Below are 20,071 nucleotides of genomic sequence, written 5' to 3'. Positions count from 1 at the left end.
CAATTATATCAAATCCTTTTTTCCATGCACAGAAAAGTAGATCTTTCTACCTTTTACCTGGGAGCATATCTTTCTTCCCCCAGCCTCCCACCCTCGGAGAGCCTTTCTACCCTGCCTCTCACACAGCCCTTCATCTTCGATCTTTCACCTTCATATGTATATTTTCATCAATCCAAAATAGGGAGCTTCTAAGAGGTAAAAATAAAAGTAGCTAGACTAAAAAGAAAAAGGAAGAGCTTCTGATTCTCTATTTGTCAATTATATGTAATAAAAAATCATTCAAAATATTCAAAGTATTTACCACTGGATAACATAGAGCTGTGTATTATATAGATGCTTATCAATCTACCTGGCATAATTCTTCCCCGGCATCTCAAATTCCCATTTTTCACTCAAAAAGTCCAGAAATAATTCTTAAGTTTTTGTTCTCCAGGATTGTCCTTCTCCAGTCCAGTTTAATAAATTTCTCTCCAAGAATTCCATCTTAACAGTAGTCCTTTTCCTGCTTTTTCCAATTCTTTCCAGCATCAGTCATCAGAGGCTTAGAAACTTCTTGTCTTGCAGTTGTCTCTTTGAACTAAATTGTCTTCTGCCCTCGCCTCCTGTCTCCTCTGATCATAAGGTCCATCAACAAACCAGCTTTCTTTGTCTGTTTTGGTCTTTCAGCAAGGCTGATGTCTCCTGTCACTCTCTGCACTCCTGCAACTCTCATATGGCAAGTCCTAGGCATTCTCCTGTTCAAGAATATTTTAGACATTTTGGCTCTTAGTTCTACGAGCTGCTCATTCAACATTTGCCTTATGATGATCAGAAGGGCATTCAACCTTCTGTGATTTAGTGGCATAGTAGAGGGCACAAAATCATTAGGGGCACAAAATTTCAACACCTAGTGCAGCTTCAACACAGCTGCACACTTCCGTTGCTGGGCTCCATTGGAAACATGTTCTCCATGCAAACCACAAAGTGACCTCTCCAAACAATGGAGAGTTGAATGCACATGTGTACTCCATCCGTTTCCCTCCTTCCCACGCCCCCCCCCCTGCATAGCCCTGGGCACTGGCAACCCACTATGCCATTCAACCATATTTTTGCCATGTTTCTGTTGGTGTTCTATCTTTGTTGGTGTTTCCCTTCGTTATCTTCCTTCCAGGACCTTTGTTATGTTTACATATTCTTCCTTCAGATAAGGACAGGCTTCTGTTTTATCTTCTATAATTATCTCTGCCAATGGGAACATGGGCAGCGGATAACTTAGTCTGCCTTTTTCCTCTCTGGAAGTCCTGACACTCTGAGGTGTCCATTTCTGGAAAAGAAAAAACCATGATTCCAAAAAGCTATGCTGCTTTTTCTTCTGGGAAGGATTTAGATTGTCCCCTCCCCCATGGTAATAATAAGTGGGTGGATGTTTTTAAATGAAGCAAACAAATTTGTAATATACCTGTATCATAATGTTATTTTGCATTGAAATAAATGCATTCTTTTTTGCAAAATATTATGCTAATTTTGAAACTTTTAAGGAATTATCGTAATTCTTAAAGTTTTATATTCTTAATTCTCATTTCTCAATCTTCCTAGTTGAAAGTGTTTGTTGATCTAAAGCATGGACTCAAGGAAATAATTTGTCCTTAAGCACTTAACCAGCAGTCCTGTTTCATGTTCCAGTATGATAACAAAAGTATGTATGCTTCATTTGTACACTAACTGTCTCTTTTATTAAACATCTGATGCCTGTGTGCCCTTTTTCTCTGAAGTCCACTGATTAACTGATGATATCTTCACTTGTGCTCAAAGCCTAGGGGCAATTAACTGATTAAAACTGGAAAAACATGAAAAACATGAAAAACATAACTCTTCAGGTTTTAGTTTTGGGATATGAACTGAGTGAGTTTCTTTGTATCATACATAGTATGTTTTGGGGGGTGAGGGTGGCTGTGATTCAGACAGATCAGCTTTGAATAATGTCATTAAAATCCGAGACATTAGTCACATTGTCATTTCCATATTATAAATGTAACAAAATTATATGGGAGCAGTCATGTGTCTATGGATATTACAGTAACCAGAGTAGAATTCCTGCTTTTTTGGGTAGGAGAAGGCATTTTGGTTAGGGTGGTTGCATATACATCCTTTAAAAAGAGAAAATGCATCACCAAAGAAGAGCACATATCTGCATATACCCTGTTTCTCCGAAAATAAGACGTAGCCATAAAATAAGATGTAGCAGGATTTTTAAGCATTCAAGGAATATAAGCCATACCCCGAAAATAAGACATAGTGATAGGCGCAGCAGCAATGCCGGCCGCGGCAGGAGAAGGAGAAAAATAAGACACCCCCTGAAAATAAGCCTGTGTGTGTGTGTGTGGTTTTTTTTTTTTTGAGGAAAAATAAATATAAGACGGTGTCTTATTTTTGGAGAAACACGGTATGTATAGGCACAAATTTTGAAATAATAATATAATAGAAATACAACCATAGATGGTAAATCCTGCATTCCTGCTTAATCTGCTGTTTGGATCCAAACTGTTGATGAGCAGCAGCAACAACCCTGCTCACTATTCTTAGGATTCTCTATCTTTAAACTTAACTTGGAATCATAGAATCATACAGTTTGAAGGGCTAGACCAGGTACCCCCAAACTTTGGCCCTCCAGATGTTTTGGACTACAATTCCCATCATCCCTGACTACTGGTCCTGTTAGCTAAGGATCATGGGAGTTGTAGGCCAAAACATCTGGAGGGCCGCAGTTTGGGGATGCCTGGGCTAGACAGTCATTCACATAGAAGACAGAGGTGTGTCCTCTCAATTTTGTTTTATTTTTAAGGAGTAGGAAACATGGCTTTCACGTTTAACAAAAATAAACTAAAAACCCAGTTCTGTCTTTTTATTAAAAAGTCTCTGGTTTCAAAAATTTGAAAAATAAATAGGAAAATACTACTACCCCCCACATCCCTAAATTTGTAATCTGCTTGGATAGTTTTCAATCTTGTCCAATTAGGCCTGCAGTACCTTCATCCTGCATGATAATACCTTCCATTTTTTAAACAAACAAACAAACAAACACCCACCTTCATCTTTCATTTCTTCTGCAGTGGAGCAGCTTCTTCCTTCTGTTCCTGCACTGACAGCTGAAAACAATTGATTTCACTCAGTTTTCATTGGTTTTTAGTATTTCCCTTACCCCACCTTCTCTTTGTCTTCAGTGTTTGTTTTGTTTTTTCAACTTCTGCATCCTCCATCTTTGCTATCTAAAAGCTTTTATTTGGTTGAACTTGTAACAGCTTAACTCTTGCGCAATTCTTCAGTGACAATTGGTTTTATTTTCCAGAAAACAACCCTTTTAGACATTGTTTATGGAATATTACAGCTTCAGTGAAACACTGCTCTACCTTTTGAACTGCATCTTCTTTGGTCTCTCTATTAAGGCCTAATTCTTCTCTTTCATCACTATGTAGCCTTTTACTTTGCTGAATTGCTATGCTGGCTTCTTAACATAATTGTTAGGCAAATTACTCATGTTTGTTTGCATTTCTAGCAGCAGGATTTGTATAATTTTGTAATCTGAAAAGATGTTTGGATGGGGTGGAGATGTCCCATTGCCAGAGTGAAGGGCCCTGCTGCACCTGCTGAAACTGCAAGCAGGCAGAAGCTACTCCTGACAGTATACTCACTGAAACATGGCATGTATGGAGTAGGGAGGGGCATAGAGCTGAGTCAGCCAAGCATCTATCGTATCCTAAACTAGCCTGGAAGCTACCACCAACAATATCAGCACAAATACTGCCTGCCCACCTTCCTATCTGGCTGGCAATAGCAGCAGTAGCTTTGCTGTTCCATTCAGCCTCGCTGCTCCCAGATGGGAGTTTGGATTCCACCATCTTTGTTGGTTGTATTCATCATTATAGTTAACAGGCATATTCCAGATAGTGCACTAGTGAGGACAAAGTTTTGGTAAATGGAAAGAGTCTAAATCACCAGACTTTCACACCAAGAGAGAATTCTTAGGGGTCTCTGCATTTTATTTTTCTGGCGTGTCTGGATCATACTTCCCTCAGCACTGAGAGTGTAATCAAAACTTCCAGCTAGGAGCAGTGAGGCTGAATGGATTCTGTGGAATGCCCGTTTCGTTGAGATTTGACAGGCCCATTTCCTGTTGAATTTCATGTACCTGACAAGGATCTTACTACTTCAGCAGGCATTTAATAAAGTTTTGTGAATTATTGTGATTCATTTTACAATTTTATGTATGCTTCTTACAGTAATTAAGTGTTGTATAAATATATTATAGGACCCAGGTGGCGCTGTGGTTAAACCACTGAGCCTAGGGCTTGCCGATCAGAAGGTCAGTGGTTCGAATCCCTGTGATGGGGTGAGCTCCCGTTGCTTGGTCCCAGCTCCTGCCAACCTAGCAGTTCGAAAGCATGTCAAAATGCAAGTAGATAAATAGGAACCGCTACAGCGGGAAGGTAAACGGCGTTTCCATGTGCTGCTCTGGTTTGCCCGAAGCGGCTGTGTCATGCTGGCCACATGACCTGGAAGCTGTACGCCGGCTCCCTCGGCCAATAATGCGAGATGAGCGCACAACCCCAGAGTCGGTCACGACTGGATCTAATGGTCAGGGGGCCCTTTACCTTTACCTTTATAAATACATTAAATAAATATGTGAGGAGACAAACATCTCCTCACGGTATGACTGAAGTTCACTGATGGTCAGAACTGTGGCCTGCCCATCTCCCTGGTACTCTGAATACACAGGCAGTAGGTGTCTGCTTCCACAGTGAATTATAATTTGTATATTCTGGGGATAGGCTCCACCACAAGACAGGCTATCATATCCCTTTTTTAATTTAGTTAACTTAGCTATATTTTATTAAGCATGAAGTGCTCTGGTTAATCCTTTTAGGAGATGCTGGTCTAACAGAGGGGGAGGCATGCCAAAATGGGAAAGTGCCACCCTGTGCCTGCCCCTTGTCACCCCCATCAAAGCCTTGCTTACCAGGGGTGTGGGGCAGTGGCTTCTAGTTTCTAGTGAGAACTCCTAGAGCCCTGCAAGAACTTGCAAGAGCTCACAGGGCTCTTGCCAGGTCTCACCAGAACCTTGAAGTTGCCGCCGCTACTTCTCACTTCTATGGCAGGGGCACCCTGTGGCCTTATTAGTGATTGGCTAGAAACACCAAGGAAGTCACTGTCAGTATATCAGTCACATATAGATCCAAGCTTGGTAATTCCTATTTGAAGTTGACTCTTGGCATCCTTTGGTATTGTGTATATTTTGTATCAGAGATGTCTAAGAAGAAAATTCGCACTAAAAAGCTAGGCATTTCAAACAGATACTGTCAAGAAAGGGGTTCAATAAAGCTCATAGGTTATTCTTCAGCATAGAGTCTTTGAGGAGCTTGGGGCACTGAATCAGAGATTCACCTCTTCTTTTGCTCTCAGAATGGGTAATAATGAAGCTGAACTATTCCGAAACAAGCCAAGCTGAAAGGTCAGTCCCTAACTATTTCCCTCAGTCTGCTCCAATTTAGAAGCATGGCAGACTAGGCTCCATACATGCAGTGTTTGCTTCAGTGGAATCCTTTCCTGTACTGCTTCATTCCACTGACTTTTCACTTGGAACACTGTGGATAATTGGTGAATCATTCCGTAAAAGAAAATTCCTTCCCCACTTTCAGATCTCTGTATCACAAAGTGCTTTTGAAATTTCCAAACTCAGTGGGGAACTAGGCTGTTTTTCAGGGAAAATAAGTAACTTCCCCACTGTCTGTATTTAAGTATTTAGCTGCACCTAAAGGGCTCACTGGATCATAGCTATGGACAAAAGAACCACTGAGTGAATGTAATTTATGGAATGCAACTGGTCTTTTACTAGTACTGGGAGGTTGCGCTTGGAAATTCATCTGGAATGAGGCCTCAGCACAGGGTTTTTCAAAACCAGATTTCCCAACTGCACAAATTCCCCATCAGATACTCCACCCTAAAAAGGCCAAAATGAACATAAAGCCTTCTTTGCTCCTTGTTTACATCCTGTATTGGTGGTGGCTTCTCCACAGGAGTCGTTATTATCTACTGTGCAATAATTAGCAGGACAATCCAATGGCCGTTGCATTGAGGTAAACTCCAGCTCAATGGCACACTGTTGCAAGGGCTACTGGATCATCCTGAAAGTTATCTGTCTAGTCCTGCTGCCTCATCAACTTTGTGCTACAAACATTGGTGTCTCTCAAATATCTGACATCTCCAGTTTTCACCAAGGATGCCTGTTAAGCACAGCTCAGCTGCTGGCTTAAACTGGTCCATTTTATGCCACAGTCAATAGGACTGCTCTGTAGACTTTCAATGCTGATTGCTGTTAACTCACAGAAGAAACAGGACAACTCCTGACACCATATGGTATTATTATTTGAGTGTCTTCTTGTCCAGCCCTTCAGCAGAACTTAGCCCTGCTTCTACTAAGATCTTATAGTGAAGATTCACTGTTCATTCTATCTCAGTTTAGAAAAATATTGTAGGATCAGTACGAACTTTCTTAAGAGCCTGCAGGTTCCTTATCCTTTCTTCTCCTACCCTTTCTATTTCAATTTATAGCAGCTGCAGCTGCTCAGAGACACCCAACAAACTGAACTAGGTAGACCAAAGCATTCAAGACCTGACAAAATAAAAGGACAGTGAGATATAAGTTTATGTCCCAACCTATTTTGATAGTGCCACGTCTACTAACATCTAAGTAGATGTACTGAAATATATGCTGGTTATCTGAAAAACACCTTCCTCTGAGACAAATCTACTGATATTTGGCCTAAAATGGCTTTTTTTAAAAAAAAAATCCGTAATAAACTCTGCACAAGTTGTTTTTTCCTTCAGATGGCTCAGTGGAGTCAAAGCATAGTCAGATATGTAGAGTGTGCTCTAAAATCAGCAGGATGGTCTGCTTGGTTCCTTCTGCTAGAGTATTTTTATTGTATTCAGCAAAGTTGCAACCCAATTAAGCTCTTTCGGAGGAATTCTAGAGTCTATTTTAGACTCAGTCCAGGCCTGTGATTAGTCTAGTCAATCTGGAGGACCTGACTAGGAGTTGGAGGAGGTTAGTGTAAAGCCAAAATGGTAATAGTTCTCTGGACTGTGGGACCCCAGACTAGTTGCCTTGCATTGGCTGCTGAAGAAGAAACACAGGGTGTGAGATAGGCCTAAGGTGCAATAACAGGAGCACTTGAAGGGTATTTACAAATATGTGACAAGGTGTTACTTGCCTCAGGGTGAGGAAGCGGAGAAGGTTGTAACCAAAAGGAAGGTGTTTTGATATGGTTTTCAACTATTTAAGCGTGGAAACTGAGCACATTCTACCCCTCTGTAATTTAGGTAATTTAGGTACATATTGTCCCTGACATTGCCTGTTACAGACACACCTAATGTGTCTAGTTACAGTTACGGTAGGTAGCCGTGTTGGTCTGCCATAGTCAAAACAAAATATTTTTTTTAAAAAAAAAAATCTTCCAGTAGCACCTTAGAGACCAACTAAGTTTGTCATTGGTATGAGCTTTTGTGTGCATGCACACTTCTTCAGATACTGCCTCAGCCGCTAGCCCCCGACCCAAATGCCGACCCAAATGTCATCGCAAAAAAAAAAAAAAAATTCAGAAAGGGATGCAAAAAATAACCAAAAGATGGGACACAGTGTTTGCGCTCTCTCTCTCTCTCTCTCTCTCTCTCTCTCTCTCTCTCTCTCTCTCTCTCTCTCTCTCTCTCTCTCTCTTTCACACACACACACACACACAGAGAGAGAATGAGAATTAGTTTTATATCATGTTTTTATTAGTTTAGGATTAGAATGAGAAATAGGATCATGCTAGTTAAAGTTGCTGGTTAGGAGGGTGATCACCCATTTGCAGAACAAGGAAAAATCAATCCAGATCATAACTAGGAATATTTGTGGTGTAAAATGGATAGTATTGTGGACTAAGTAATAGAAATGAAATTAGATTTAATAATACAACTTAGAAGAATATTAAAACAAAGTCTTTGGGGGCCCTTGGGAGCTAATAATGAGCATTTTTGTTATCTGCTGGGAACTGGAAGCTGGGAGCAACAGGAAAAGAGGAGACCCAGGGTCTTGGTTAATCACAAAAGGATTATAAGCTATTAATGTTATTCCATTGTAAAAAAAAGCAACAAATACATTTCTATGATGTGTTAAGCATAACAATTTCAGTAGAAATTGGAAAATATTAATACCTCTGTTTAAGGCACTTGTATCTTTTTCCAAACAGTGTCAAGCAATTCAGGAGTGGGGGAAATGTCCCGCAATCTTTCTGCATTCCTTTAGCACCTAAATTCTGGACATGTCTGGTTAATTGGAAAATCTTGATTACTGACTTTATGTGATAGGCAGTGAATTGTTTATAGCAAACCAGCTGCTACAAAACCTGTATTGGGACAAAAATTGTGGCATTGGTGGTATGACAATGACTCTTGATTGTGTTGGGCCAATTTTCTTACCAGTCAGGTAGGAATTTGATACTAAACTACTTATTTGACCTGTTTGCCCCAAATGAGAAATATCAATAAATTTACTAATGTAAAATCTAATCATGTTGTTCCTACATGATATGGCTCCCTAAAACTTAATATTTTTACTTGTAATTTTCACTTGGGACTGCAACTGTCACAGATGCAGCAAAATCTACCGGTAAGTATTTCTGCATTGGCATGCCCCTTGTGTATGCCTACATACATACATACATACATACATACATACATACATACATACATACATATCACACAGATATATGTTTGCTAGGAAGAGAGTCCCTTCTCAGTGCTACAAGAACCTCTTCTTCCCATCTCCCTATTCGGGGGAGAAGTAGAAAGGTTTCTTATGTTATACAGCTGAACTCTGGAGCAAGCAGAAGTGATTTTGCTACCTCAGGAACCCAGAGTATTAAAAAGAAATTCACCTCACTACTCCATGCCCCTGAGCTTTGAAGCAGATAGAAGTGTAGTGTGAGAGACCTGCCACTTCTAAAGCTCAGCATAACATGAGAGGGGCTTGTGCCTCTCTCCACCAAATTATCTTCCATGCACAAAGGATGTGGTGGATTCAGTGATGACCACCATTTATTGCTTACCTGGTAATCCAAAGCAAAATTTGTGGACCCCTAAAAAAACAACTTTTTGGAACAATCCTCTCCCCACCCCCTCATAAAATGGTAATCTGACACTGAAAGCCTTGAACTATTCTTTGTCAACAAATGCTGTATTGCAGTGTTATTTAATCACATCGGTTCTCAATGTCTATGCATAGCAATCCCAACTTGCAAATCTTTTTTTACCCCACTTAATTGTTTCTACTCTTTTCCAACATCCAGCTTACTAAATTAAAATTTACCTTGTGGTCATATAAGCAATAAGCGAAATTGAATGTGAGCTGGCTGCTAAATAACAGCACCCTACCAGCAAGAGTTATGCATCATGCAGGAGAGGACCTTCTCCATGGGGATGCCCTATATGTGGAAAACCATCCCGTCAGATGTCTGGCTGGCACTGATTCTGTTTATATTCCAGTACCAGCTTAATATATGGCTGGTTTGGTCAACCATTCATAGATTATTAAATGTTCAGTTTAGATTTGCAACCATTCCTTAGTTATGCTGTTCATTGATTTTACTTGCTTTCTTGCTAGTATTAATTGAAATGATCGCTTGTTTTTATTGCAATTTTATTGTACCCCGCCTTGGAATCATTACCATGACGACGGGTCATAAATACTCTAAAGAAACTATATATGTGGCTGCAGTGTTTATTTCTCCTGGGCAGTTTGTGGATTCATTATAAAATTTAACATAGAGATGTAACATCAAGGATGTGGTCAGTTATTTAAAATAAATATGTGAAGTTCCTTTCTCATCTCCACAACTCTCTGCAAAGTGCACCTCTCCACTTTGCCTATTCCTTCTCCCAACTTTCTTTCCCTTCTTAAATTCCTCTCTCTGCCCCTTTCCTTTTATCATCATTTTACTCTGCTACTCTTTTTTCCACTACTACCCCATGACAGCCTCCTGCTTCCTTCTCAGAGCCCTTTTTAGGACCCTACTTCTTTTCCCCATCTCTAGGTCTTTGTATCTGTCCTATTTCTGTGTAGGATCAGAGCAGTGCAGCCAGTGGTATCTACATACATTATTTCTGTCTGTCCTGGCCCTTAGTGACATTAGGGAAGCTTCTTGTTATTTAGTGCAATACAGATGTTCACGAGATGGGGGAAAATATCGCCCACTCTACTGACACAAAATGGAGTTTATCATCAAAATCATGATGCAGTCTTAAAAAGAAACTAGAGTTTTATAATCTAGGTATTCTATCTCCAGTGTTACTATTTATTTTACTATTTCATCTTCAACCAACAAGCTTTAAAACAACAAAAACAACCACCACATTTTACTTGCATGACAAGGAGTTCGGAGACACACACATGCTAATTGGCTTGATCCTCATTATTTGAAATTAAAATGTCATACTTTCCTTGAGAAGGTGATGTTGCCCTGGTACTTGATAGCCAAATTAAAATAATTGGGTCATTTTAATTTTGCCTGTATATTTTATAACTCTGATTGGATAATAAATTTCTTAATACTTCTGTATTATTTGGAAATAATAGTGGGTATAGTGATTATAACTTCAAAGTGATTATGACTGGATTTTTTTCTAGCTTTTGGGGTTCTTTATTACTGGTTTTGCTTTAATTTAATAATAGTGAATCACATCTTTACTTTAAAGTGGACTCTGACTTTATTATTTATTTTACACCTTTCATATAGAATATTGATGAACAATATATTTAGTCAGGTAATGTTTTTAAATATTTGAGAATTATTGTGGTCATATTTAGTTTCTATTCAGGATAGAGATCTAAAACAGAACCTTCCCAATAGGCCTAACTGTGTGTATAATATATAAATAATATAGAATATGAAACTATGAAAGGAGATGGATGTTTGAAAATGGACCTTGAAGATGATACTGTGAATGTAGTGGAGACATTCTGAATTGGCAAGAGCCAAGACCAACATGCAGAATGTTATAGCAGCTGAGATGAGGTGCTGTTGTTGCATGAACAAGAGGAGAGTCAGGATAAATATCATGGGTTTACAACTGTCTGTGTTGCAGTCCTTTAATCCAGTTTGCAGGCATGTCCAGATGGCAGCTGCTTGCTGCATTGGTGGAAGAAACAGTCTGGAGAAAGGCAGGTCCTCATTTTCTCCTGTGCTCCAAGTAGGATTCAGCTGTACAGGTTACTCACCCTTCCCTAAGACCCTTGGGACTGGTTTGAGACACAGGTTGAACGCTATGTACACACCTGGCGTGCAGTAAAGGAAAAGGACTGTAGCTAACTAAGTATAGAGCACGGAGAGGTCCCCAGGTTCCTGGCATCTCCATACAGGACTAGTAAATATCTATTTCTCAAACACTGGAGAGTGCTAGTTCAGGTTATTATATTTCCTATGTTCCTGTAGTGGAGGAGATTTGATGAATATTCATAAAACTGGGTTTCATCCAGGTAGTGCAGGAAATAGCTGTGCTGAAATAGTACATTTGATAGACCCTTTCAAACAAAACAAGGACACATCTAAACCAATTTTTTAAAATGCATCTGGAAATGGTGTGTTGTGGTTTCTAGGACTGTGGGCCGGAGCATTGTGCATTTTTAAAACTAGAAAGCCCTTTAAAGCAGTTGTATGCTTCTATTTTTACAGTACTGGACTTTTTAGAGACTGTACTGCAGTATTGTAATGCAGTTTTGTGCTTTTGCTTGTGAGCAAAGCAGATGGGTGTTTATGGTGCAGAGTATAGAATTTAGAAATAACTGTGGAAAGGGGACAAAAATGAAGTTCCATGTGTGAAGGCAGTAACTCTTCAACAAACTGTGCACAATGAGTAAAAACAAACAAACAAAAAAACCTTGTTTTCCTTTACACGGAACAAATTCAGTGGAGGTAGCTTGAATTTCTTCACAGGAGAGACTTGTGCAAGCTGCTTGCCCAAGAAAAATGGCTAGTGTGAGGTCTCTGGATCATTACCTCCCTGCATTCTGGCCCGAATATTCCGTCATCTTCTGGATAGATGTGTGTGTCATTAATACTAATGAGAATTAAGCACACATGGAAAAGGCAAGTGGATCCCATCCTTTCTCTCACGCATTCTGCATTCCTTTACAATGCAAAACCTGGAAGTCCTTGATCGCTGCTGGATGTGTGAAAATGCTGCAGGACCTTAGATGCTCGCAACATGTTTGTATTAATCACATCTCGTTATGGCTGTCTCCATCTCGACTGGAAAGCTGCACCCGAGAGGCATCGTTTTAAGAACTGACAATCGTGTGGCATGTTCCTTCCTATCCCCCGTTTCAGGGACTTCTACGAGGCACGCAAATGTGGAGAGCAGCACGGGCTGCTACAATTTCAGTCTTGTCAGGATAAAGATTCTTTCCCGACAGTCCTGGAATTGAAGCGCTCGGAAGGAAGTAAATCTTTCCTTCTAGATGTATAATGCACACTCGGGGTTGTTTTTGGTTTTTTGGTGTTTTTTTTTAAGCGCCCGTCATTATCAACCAGATTTTATGCTCGCTCGCTCTTTCTCTTTTTTGAACCGCCATAAATAATATATAATAACTCCTTTCCAAATCTTTAAGGCTTAATATGCTGTCTTTGGAAAAGCTGCTGTTTTGATGCAGCGCGTCAGCTTGGCAGCCTAGGCTGGCTCGAGTGTGTGTGTGTATGTGTATGTGTGTGTGTATACGTTCAAAGGGGGAGGGGGAGGTACTCTGGCGTGGTACGTGCCGGGAACAGCGACAGAGCGCGAGACATTTGTGGCCATCAGAAGTGATTTAAGAATCGCCCGAGGAAGCGGGAGGCTCTGGCGAGCCGTGGCCTCGCAAGGGTTAAGGGACGCCTCGCCCGCCCTCCTCCCCCCGCCTGGGTGTAAACAGAGGAGCCTCAGCCTATCATGTCTGATTGCTGCTCGGTGCCTGAAGAGAAAGCCAGGCTCGGTAACATGATACATTATAGACTGATTCAACTTGGAAGCGCTGCGCTCGGCTCGTCACGACCAGACAGCGGAATCGCCACGGGAAGGTGGGTGACTGCGAAGCAACCCTGTTGACCTTACAAGCCGAGGCGGGATAAAGTGCGATTTCTCACCTCGAGTGGAGCCACTTAGAAATATTTCAGGCAGAACCGCGAGCGCTGCTCTAGGTAAATGTAGCGGGGTTTTCCTCGCTCTGCTGCTGCTGCTGCTTTTCTGTGTTGCTTGCTCCGGTACGGCGTTGGAATGGGAGGGAGGAGGCTCCGCTTCTCTTTGAATCGGTGCGGAGAGGCTATGCTGGCGTTTGAAATGAGGTGGCTTTTTTTAACCCCTCAAGGGGTGAGGGGAGTGCTGGCGAAGGCACAGGCTTAACTTTGCAAGATCGCTCTGCCTGCCAGATGCTGTTGCAAGTAGCTGTTCTCTTGAGAGCGAGCCTATTGTCCTTAAGAAGCACTTTAAATTTCATTCCTGTGCGAGGATGGGGTTCCGTCTCCCTAGATTGAAATTCACAGCAATTCCTTTCGAGCTTTAGGAGTACCACGTTTCGCCATCCTTGCCTTTTGATGTAGCTCAGATTTTACGCAGGACTCCTCCAGGCTTTTGGACTTGATTAGTGCAAATCTACCGTGGCATTCTTAAAGGGCAGGGTATAAAATATTTCTAATTATGGAATCACCCGCTTGTGAGAATGGCAGACCTCATGTATGGCATTGGTTAGCAGACTGGCTTTTCTTTAAAAACAAAGTCCATAACGACAGAGCTAACATTATAACTGCAAATGTAGTGTAGCTTAAAACAGCATGAAAGCAGGCTGGTTTGATTTAGAAATAATTGTTAAATGTTTCCTGTAAACTCGGGATTACTCTTTGACATTTATTACGGTATCTGGAAAAAATAAGGCATATCAGAGTTTCTGTAAACAGTTGCAAATTCCAGTGCTTTTTATTTATAATTCTAGCTCCTTTTCTTTCATATAACTAATACATGATATACACAGAATATATGACTGTGTTACAAAGTCATTCTGTGTTCTTAGAGCTTAATATAATCAAATTCATTGCCTAAAGATGGTGTAGTTGAAGATTTGATCCCTTTCCACTGAAGTGGAAATACTTTCAGTAATTGAAAGCAGATTCATGTCTGGAGTTCTACAAGCCAAGGTTTTCATTTTCAAAAAATAAACCTTTTGTTCTCCAACTTTAAATGTTTGAGTGAAGCATCCAGAGACCACTGTTTGCTTATTGTCTAATGTGGTAGTTATGAGCTATTGGAAATACTTTAAGGGAAATGTTTATTAGAATTCCACTTATTTTGGACAATTCTTGGGTTTAGCTTCACTATACATATACAACATGTTAAAATACAGAATGTGTTTTTTTTTTAATTCTGTTTTTTACATGCACATTCCATATTACATGCACATTCTGTTTTCACATAAGCATACAGTGGTGGCAGTTAATATGTTTCTTCAGCCTTTAACTAATATAGCTAATACTTCAAGCTGATTTCATAATTGAGATGCGGACTGGATCTTGAGGAACTTTGAAGGGATAGTGGTCTACCTCACCAAACAAACCTGGACAGCTGCTCTTTGTTAACTTTGTTTCTGTTTTCTGGCTATCATCTTTAAAAAAAATCTTTCAAGAATGCTTTTAGTCAATTCAGGAATAGTTGGGTGGGAAATAGACGCTGCGGACCTTCAGGCAAAGAGGGATCTGCTACTGACCTGGTCAGAAATTTGGAAAGTAGAAGACAAGGGAAATAAATAGTAGGACTTGCCTTACCCTTGTAGGCCCTTTAAACAGCAAAATAAATTGACTGAAGTTATGTGAGAAAAGTTCCCAAGCATTGGAACATCCAGCCCTGCATACATATCTGTATATATCTTGTACAGCATACACAGCATATCATTTGTATTGATTGCCTGATGGAATGAGTCAGTGTTACCTTTTGATCTTTTTACAGACTGCCATTAAGGTGAGTCAGTAAATTTGCATATTTGTATTAATGATAATGTAATTGCTCTTAAAAACCATGGGGTGGCCTGTCTTGTTCAATTTTTGTAGATTTTTGAAATCACTTTGCAAAACTATTGAACACTATAAGAAAAAAATATTCCTTCCATGTTTTTGATGTTTATAATATAAGTAAGGCTGTTATACTTTTTTAAAAAAAATTTACTTTGCTCGTTCAGAAAGATGTTTGGGCTGATTGTTACATAGTGCAGTTTCCTTTTTCAGATAATTTCATAAATTAGCAATTCACATTACAAATCTCTACAGTTTTGAGGGGGAAGCCTATGTAGATATTTTACTTAATTAGCTGTTTGTTATTATTAACACTAAAAGTTTTTGTTTCTTTTCTTCCCCAGTTCAGATTTGGACACAGAAATTTAAAGTAATTTCAGTTTAAAGTGGAAAGAATTTCTCTTTTGAAGTGATAGTAGCTGTCTAAATACAGTGATCCTGATAATTAATGGTGTATGACAGATTACATGCTTTATGCCAGGTATTCAGTTCTTTAGAAGATTCACAAGAGAAGGGTTGCTAAGCACCCATCACTACTGCAAGTAATGTAAAATGACCCAAATTAAAGAACCTATTCAGAGCTGTATTTTTGCATTTGCTGAAGTGCATTTCAAAAGATTTAACAAGACTTATACAATTAGCTGAAAAAAGACCCCTTTTCAGCTATGATCAGCAATTAAAGGATCAGAATACAGAACTTCACATTTTGTTTATAACTTTTCCTTTTCCTTTTCAGCCCATTCTTTGAACTAAACAATGGTGACTAGCAAATTTAACCAACCTTTCTAGAAATAAATGCTGATGCCATGTATATACAGAATATGATAGCCTGAATTCATTTCCTCTGAATGGGAACTTTGGAACTTTGTTTTCCCTTTCACTGTAGAACAGTTTTTTTATGAGCACAACCCACTGTAAAGTCTTTCTGGGACCTCTTTGAGCCCCATTGAAATGAATAAGTGCAGCTCAAGAACAGGAGTAGAAGGAGTGACTGGAGATTTGCATCTTGTTTTTGCAGCAACATACAAGCCCATTATTCTTTTATTAAGGGCTCCATTTAAATATTGCTCTGCAGAGAAATATGTACAAATTGCAAATGAATTGCACAGCAGCTTTAGTTTAAAGGCCTGTTGATGGGACATTTTGATTATATTTGTTTCCCAACCTTTTTAAGGCCTGCGTCCTAATGACCCTCCTTTTTCTGAAAATAGGAAACTGAATTGAACTAATTCAGTAGTTGGATTATAAATATTCACAATATTTCAAGCAAATTTAATTAACCTTTCAAATTTTCATTACTTACTACCGGTAAGTACATGAAGTAACAGTGCATATTTACTTTTTTTGGAGAAAGGTTTGTGCATCAAAATGGCCAGATGCATTCTGTTTAGTGCAATATGGCAGAACAGGCATAAGTTCACAGTGAGCAGTACAGTATTAACTCCTGTGCTTCTTTCATTTAAGGTATTTGCAAAAGCTGCTCTCCATTTTGAACTGTGTAACTTGAAAGCTTGCATACTACCTTGAAAGTTTACCACTACCTGCAAAAGTGTTGCCAATGAAGGGTATTGGACTGGATTGTAATTTTTATTCTCCAGAGTCATTATGCAACAACTACCAACACCCAAGCTTTTAATACAATATCCCAAAACAGCTAGGTGGGAAAACAAAAGTGGAACACCATTATAAAGTCATGTGAAATAGGTGGAGCTTCAGATTTGGATCATAATCATAGAAAAGTATTTAGGGATTCTTTTTTTCTTTTTTGCACAGCACAGATTGAGCCTCACCTACTATAGTGGTGTTTATTACTGAGTGAAATATATTTAGAATAAGGGTGATAATAGTTGATTCGTGTGATTTCAGTAGGACAAGATTGGTGTGTCAATAATATATACTCGTTTTAAAAAGTGGTATCTCCACAGTACTTTGTGAATGGTCAGCAGTTTCACTTTCTAAGTTTTATAACAATAAATGGCATGCCTTTCTACCAATTTTAATTATTTTATTTTAAATGTAAGGGGTAACTGTAAAAAAGCAAATCATTTTCCGGTGCAATCCTATACATGTCTATGCAGAAGTAAGTTCCACTGAGTTTGGTTAGGCTTACTCTCATAGGTTTGTATCGTTAGTCCTGGAGAAAGAGGTGTAAGTAATTACAGACAGATCTAGATCTTTTCTCTCTCACACAACCCCCCACAGTTTTTGGTACTACTTTTTTCTTTAAAGAGCAGTCCCCCCCCCCCCCGTGCTACGCACAATGCTTTTTAAACACTTTCTGAAGTTCAAAAATATTTGGGAAGGAGGCAATCATTTGTGAAAGGAAGGCAGGTTGGCTAGATATTAGAAGAAACCCACAGGTTTATTAATCGATTCTAACTTAAATGTTAGCTCAGTGACCATGTTGGCTATGCTGGTGCAAAAAGTGAAAAAGGAAGTGACTTTAATTTTTTTATATTGCTGATTTTTTTTAAAAAAAATTAATATCTCCTTTTTCATTGCATTGATTTCACCTCTTTATTTAGTTCGGTAGTTCTTGGGTTCTTTTTCTATCAGACTTTGCTGACATTCATCTAATAATTCAAGCTAGTTAAAATTTTATTGAAAATTATTAAGCCGCAACCCCTGCTGGGTGTATGAAATTAGTCATGTGGCACACTGGTTTGTACTGTAATTTTTTAAGAACCCTGACTATCATAGTTTGTTTTTTGTATGTTGTATGCTGCCTTAACTGCATGAGAGGCAGACAGGAAATTTACCAATAAATAGGTAAAAAAGAGGGGGGATAGGTGCAATCTTTTGGTTGTATTTTATGGCTGTGTTGTTATTTTGTTCTCAAGATGTGAACTGATAAGAAAGGATCATGGTGGATAAAAGTGCCAGGTAAGCTATAGGAGGACCTGCACACTACTGTAGCCAGAGTAATATATAGTAGATTTTACATATGTTTGAGGGTTATATCTTAGGTTTATGACTGCATTAGCACAAGAATCAAGAGTAGTCATTTCTTGTGGATGACGTTTGGAAAAAAAAAAGATTTACTAAGAAAGTGAGAAGCAAGTGTTACAAAGCCTTTTGCAAATGGGTACATTTTTGTTTTAGACAAAAGAAATAAATGTAGCTGTCCTGCAAATTTCAGTTTTAAAATGAACTTGTTTATTGAAAGTAGCCATGTCCAGATTGTTTGTGCTAATTTTTGCAGAACACCTCTTTCAGTCATAAACTGATTTTAAGAGGAGGGGAATGTTGCCCGGGGAGCTGTAAAATGTAGTCTGCAACACTTTTAATGCTCTTTCTTTTTAACTAAAACAAAATTGCCTTATGTAACACAGTTAACATAGTTAACCTTTTATAATTATTTAACCATTATTTCATTAATGTTGCCCTCTGCTTAAATGTTGTACATTACTGCAAAAGACACCTGACCGTGCTCTTAAAAGTTTATTTGTCTTTCAATTCCTGTGATAGTAGGGGGCAGTACATCTCCTTAATTATCTTTGTTCAGGGAAATGCTGAAAGGCCAGGGTTGTTAAACAAGGCCATTTGGATTTGCGATAAGGTCGAAGTCAGATGCAAGGAAAGTGGTTAAATGCATTATCATATTATTGAGCATATCATCAGTAAAGTGACCTTGATGGAGATGAAAAAAAAAACATTTGGCCTTTTTTATGACAGTCCCCCCTCTGCTTGGTTTACCACTGCAAGAGAATTCATCATGTAGTTTTTTCATTATCTTCTCTTTCTGTTTTGAACGTTGATTTCTTTTTATCATAACTCATCAGTCAGTTTTGCAAAATTTAGATGGACATTTTACTGATGATGGTAGATTTTAGTACTTAAAGGTTTAGCCTATCGTTTGACAGATATGGAAATACACTTCATTAAATATTAAAGTGACCCGGCTAGCTGACCAGCCTATATCTTCTCTTTAGGGTCTTTTAAAGATAATGGTTATTTTCTATGCAAAGGACCAGCTGCTATTCTACTTCCCTATATTTTTTTAAAGCTAATATGAAGAGTAATTTACCAGCTTCAGTTTTAGCTGGCGATGTAGCTGGTGTATGAAACGGCTTACTTGGACTTGGTTCAAGTCAAAGCAGAACTGAGGCTGTTTACAGTAAAAATTTGATAAAAGTAAAGGCTGTGCCTCTAGTTAAGCATGCTATATGTAAGTTTTCCTGATCTGAATAAAACTTTAAGTTATACATATTTAACTGGACCTCTTCCAAAATTCACAAGTACTGGTAGTTATGGTGGCTTTATGTATTCTTGGGTCAATTCAGTCACTAAATGCATTTAGAAAATTGCTGACTGATTGAGTGAATTCCTGTGAGGATTTCAACCACTGAACTTTGGATATTATGAAAAGTTATTTGAAGACTATCATTGCAATACGAAAACACGTTTACTTAGAAGTAACTGACATGGAGTATGATTCGATCAAGTTAAGAACTTTTTAATCCTATAATTTCTTACGCACATGCATAACTCCCTCCCACTGAAATTCATTATTGATATTAATTGCCTTTTAAAGTTCATGTCTTCGAGATCAGTCAAAACCAACTTTTGTGGTTTAAAAGTCCAAAATGTCTGTTGATCAGCAGTTGCCACAATTAAAATCACACAAACCTTCCTCACAGGGTTGTTATGAGGATAAGATGGGGAGGAGGGGAACTACCGTATGTATATCACCTCAAGCTCCTTGGAGGAAAGATGAGATATAAATGTAATTAAAGAAAAAAATTAGGTAAGACAATTGGGTTTTTTTTAAAAAAAATAAACCCGACAACAACAGTTATGGTTAATCAGAGAGTTGCAGTCCGAAGCTTTTCAACATATCACGTTTTTATTTCTGCCATTTGATTATAATTAAGCAAAATGTTTTCCCCATCTATCCAATAATATTGTCTATACTGTATAAATTAAAGATTATTTCATAGGTTCCAATGTTCTTGGTGGTTAATTATGAAACT

At 38.8% G+C, this 20,071-nt stretch overlaps 1 protein-coding gene across 11 annotated transcripts in view; it reads left to right on the top strand.

The window, feature by feature from the left end:
• The window catches only part of TENM3 (teneurin transmembrane protein 3), a 1,254,397-nt gene that overhangs the window by 1,011,782 nt on the left and 222,544 nt on the right, over window positions 1-20,071 (top strand). For 2 of the 11 annotated variants that reach the window (XM_088659558.1, XM_060278721.2), the window contains exon 1: window positions 13,047-13,241. The exons of 6 other annotated variants lie outside the window; for them this stretch is intronic. The gene's annotated coding sequence lies outside the window, so the exon portion shown is untranslated. Of the gene's footprint in view, window positions 1-12,964; window positions 13,242-20,071 lie in introns of those variants that run through there. 3 more of the 11 variants (XM_088659568.1, XM_088659555.1, XM_088659549.1) reach the window with 3 other exon arrangements.

Source organism: Zootoca vivipara, chromosome Z1 (assembly GCF_965207765.1).
Source record: "Zootoca vivipara chromosome Z1, rZooViv2.hap1.1, whole genome shotgun sequence".
Classification (NCBI taxonomy): Eukaryota; Metazoa; Chordata; class Lepidosauria; order Squamata; family Lacertidae; genus Zootoca; species Zootoca vivipara.
This window is presented reverse-complemented; position numbering and strand designations above follow the sequence as displayed.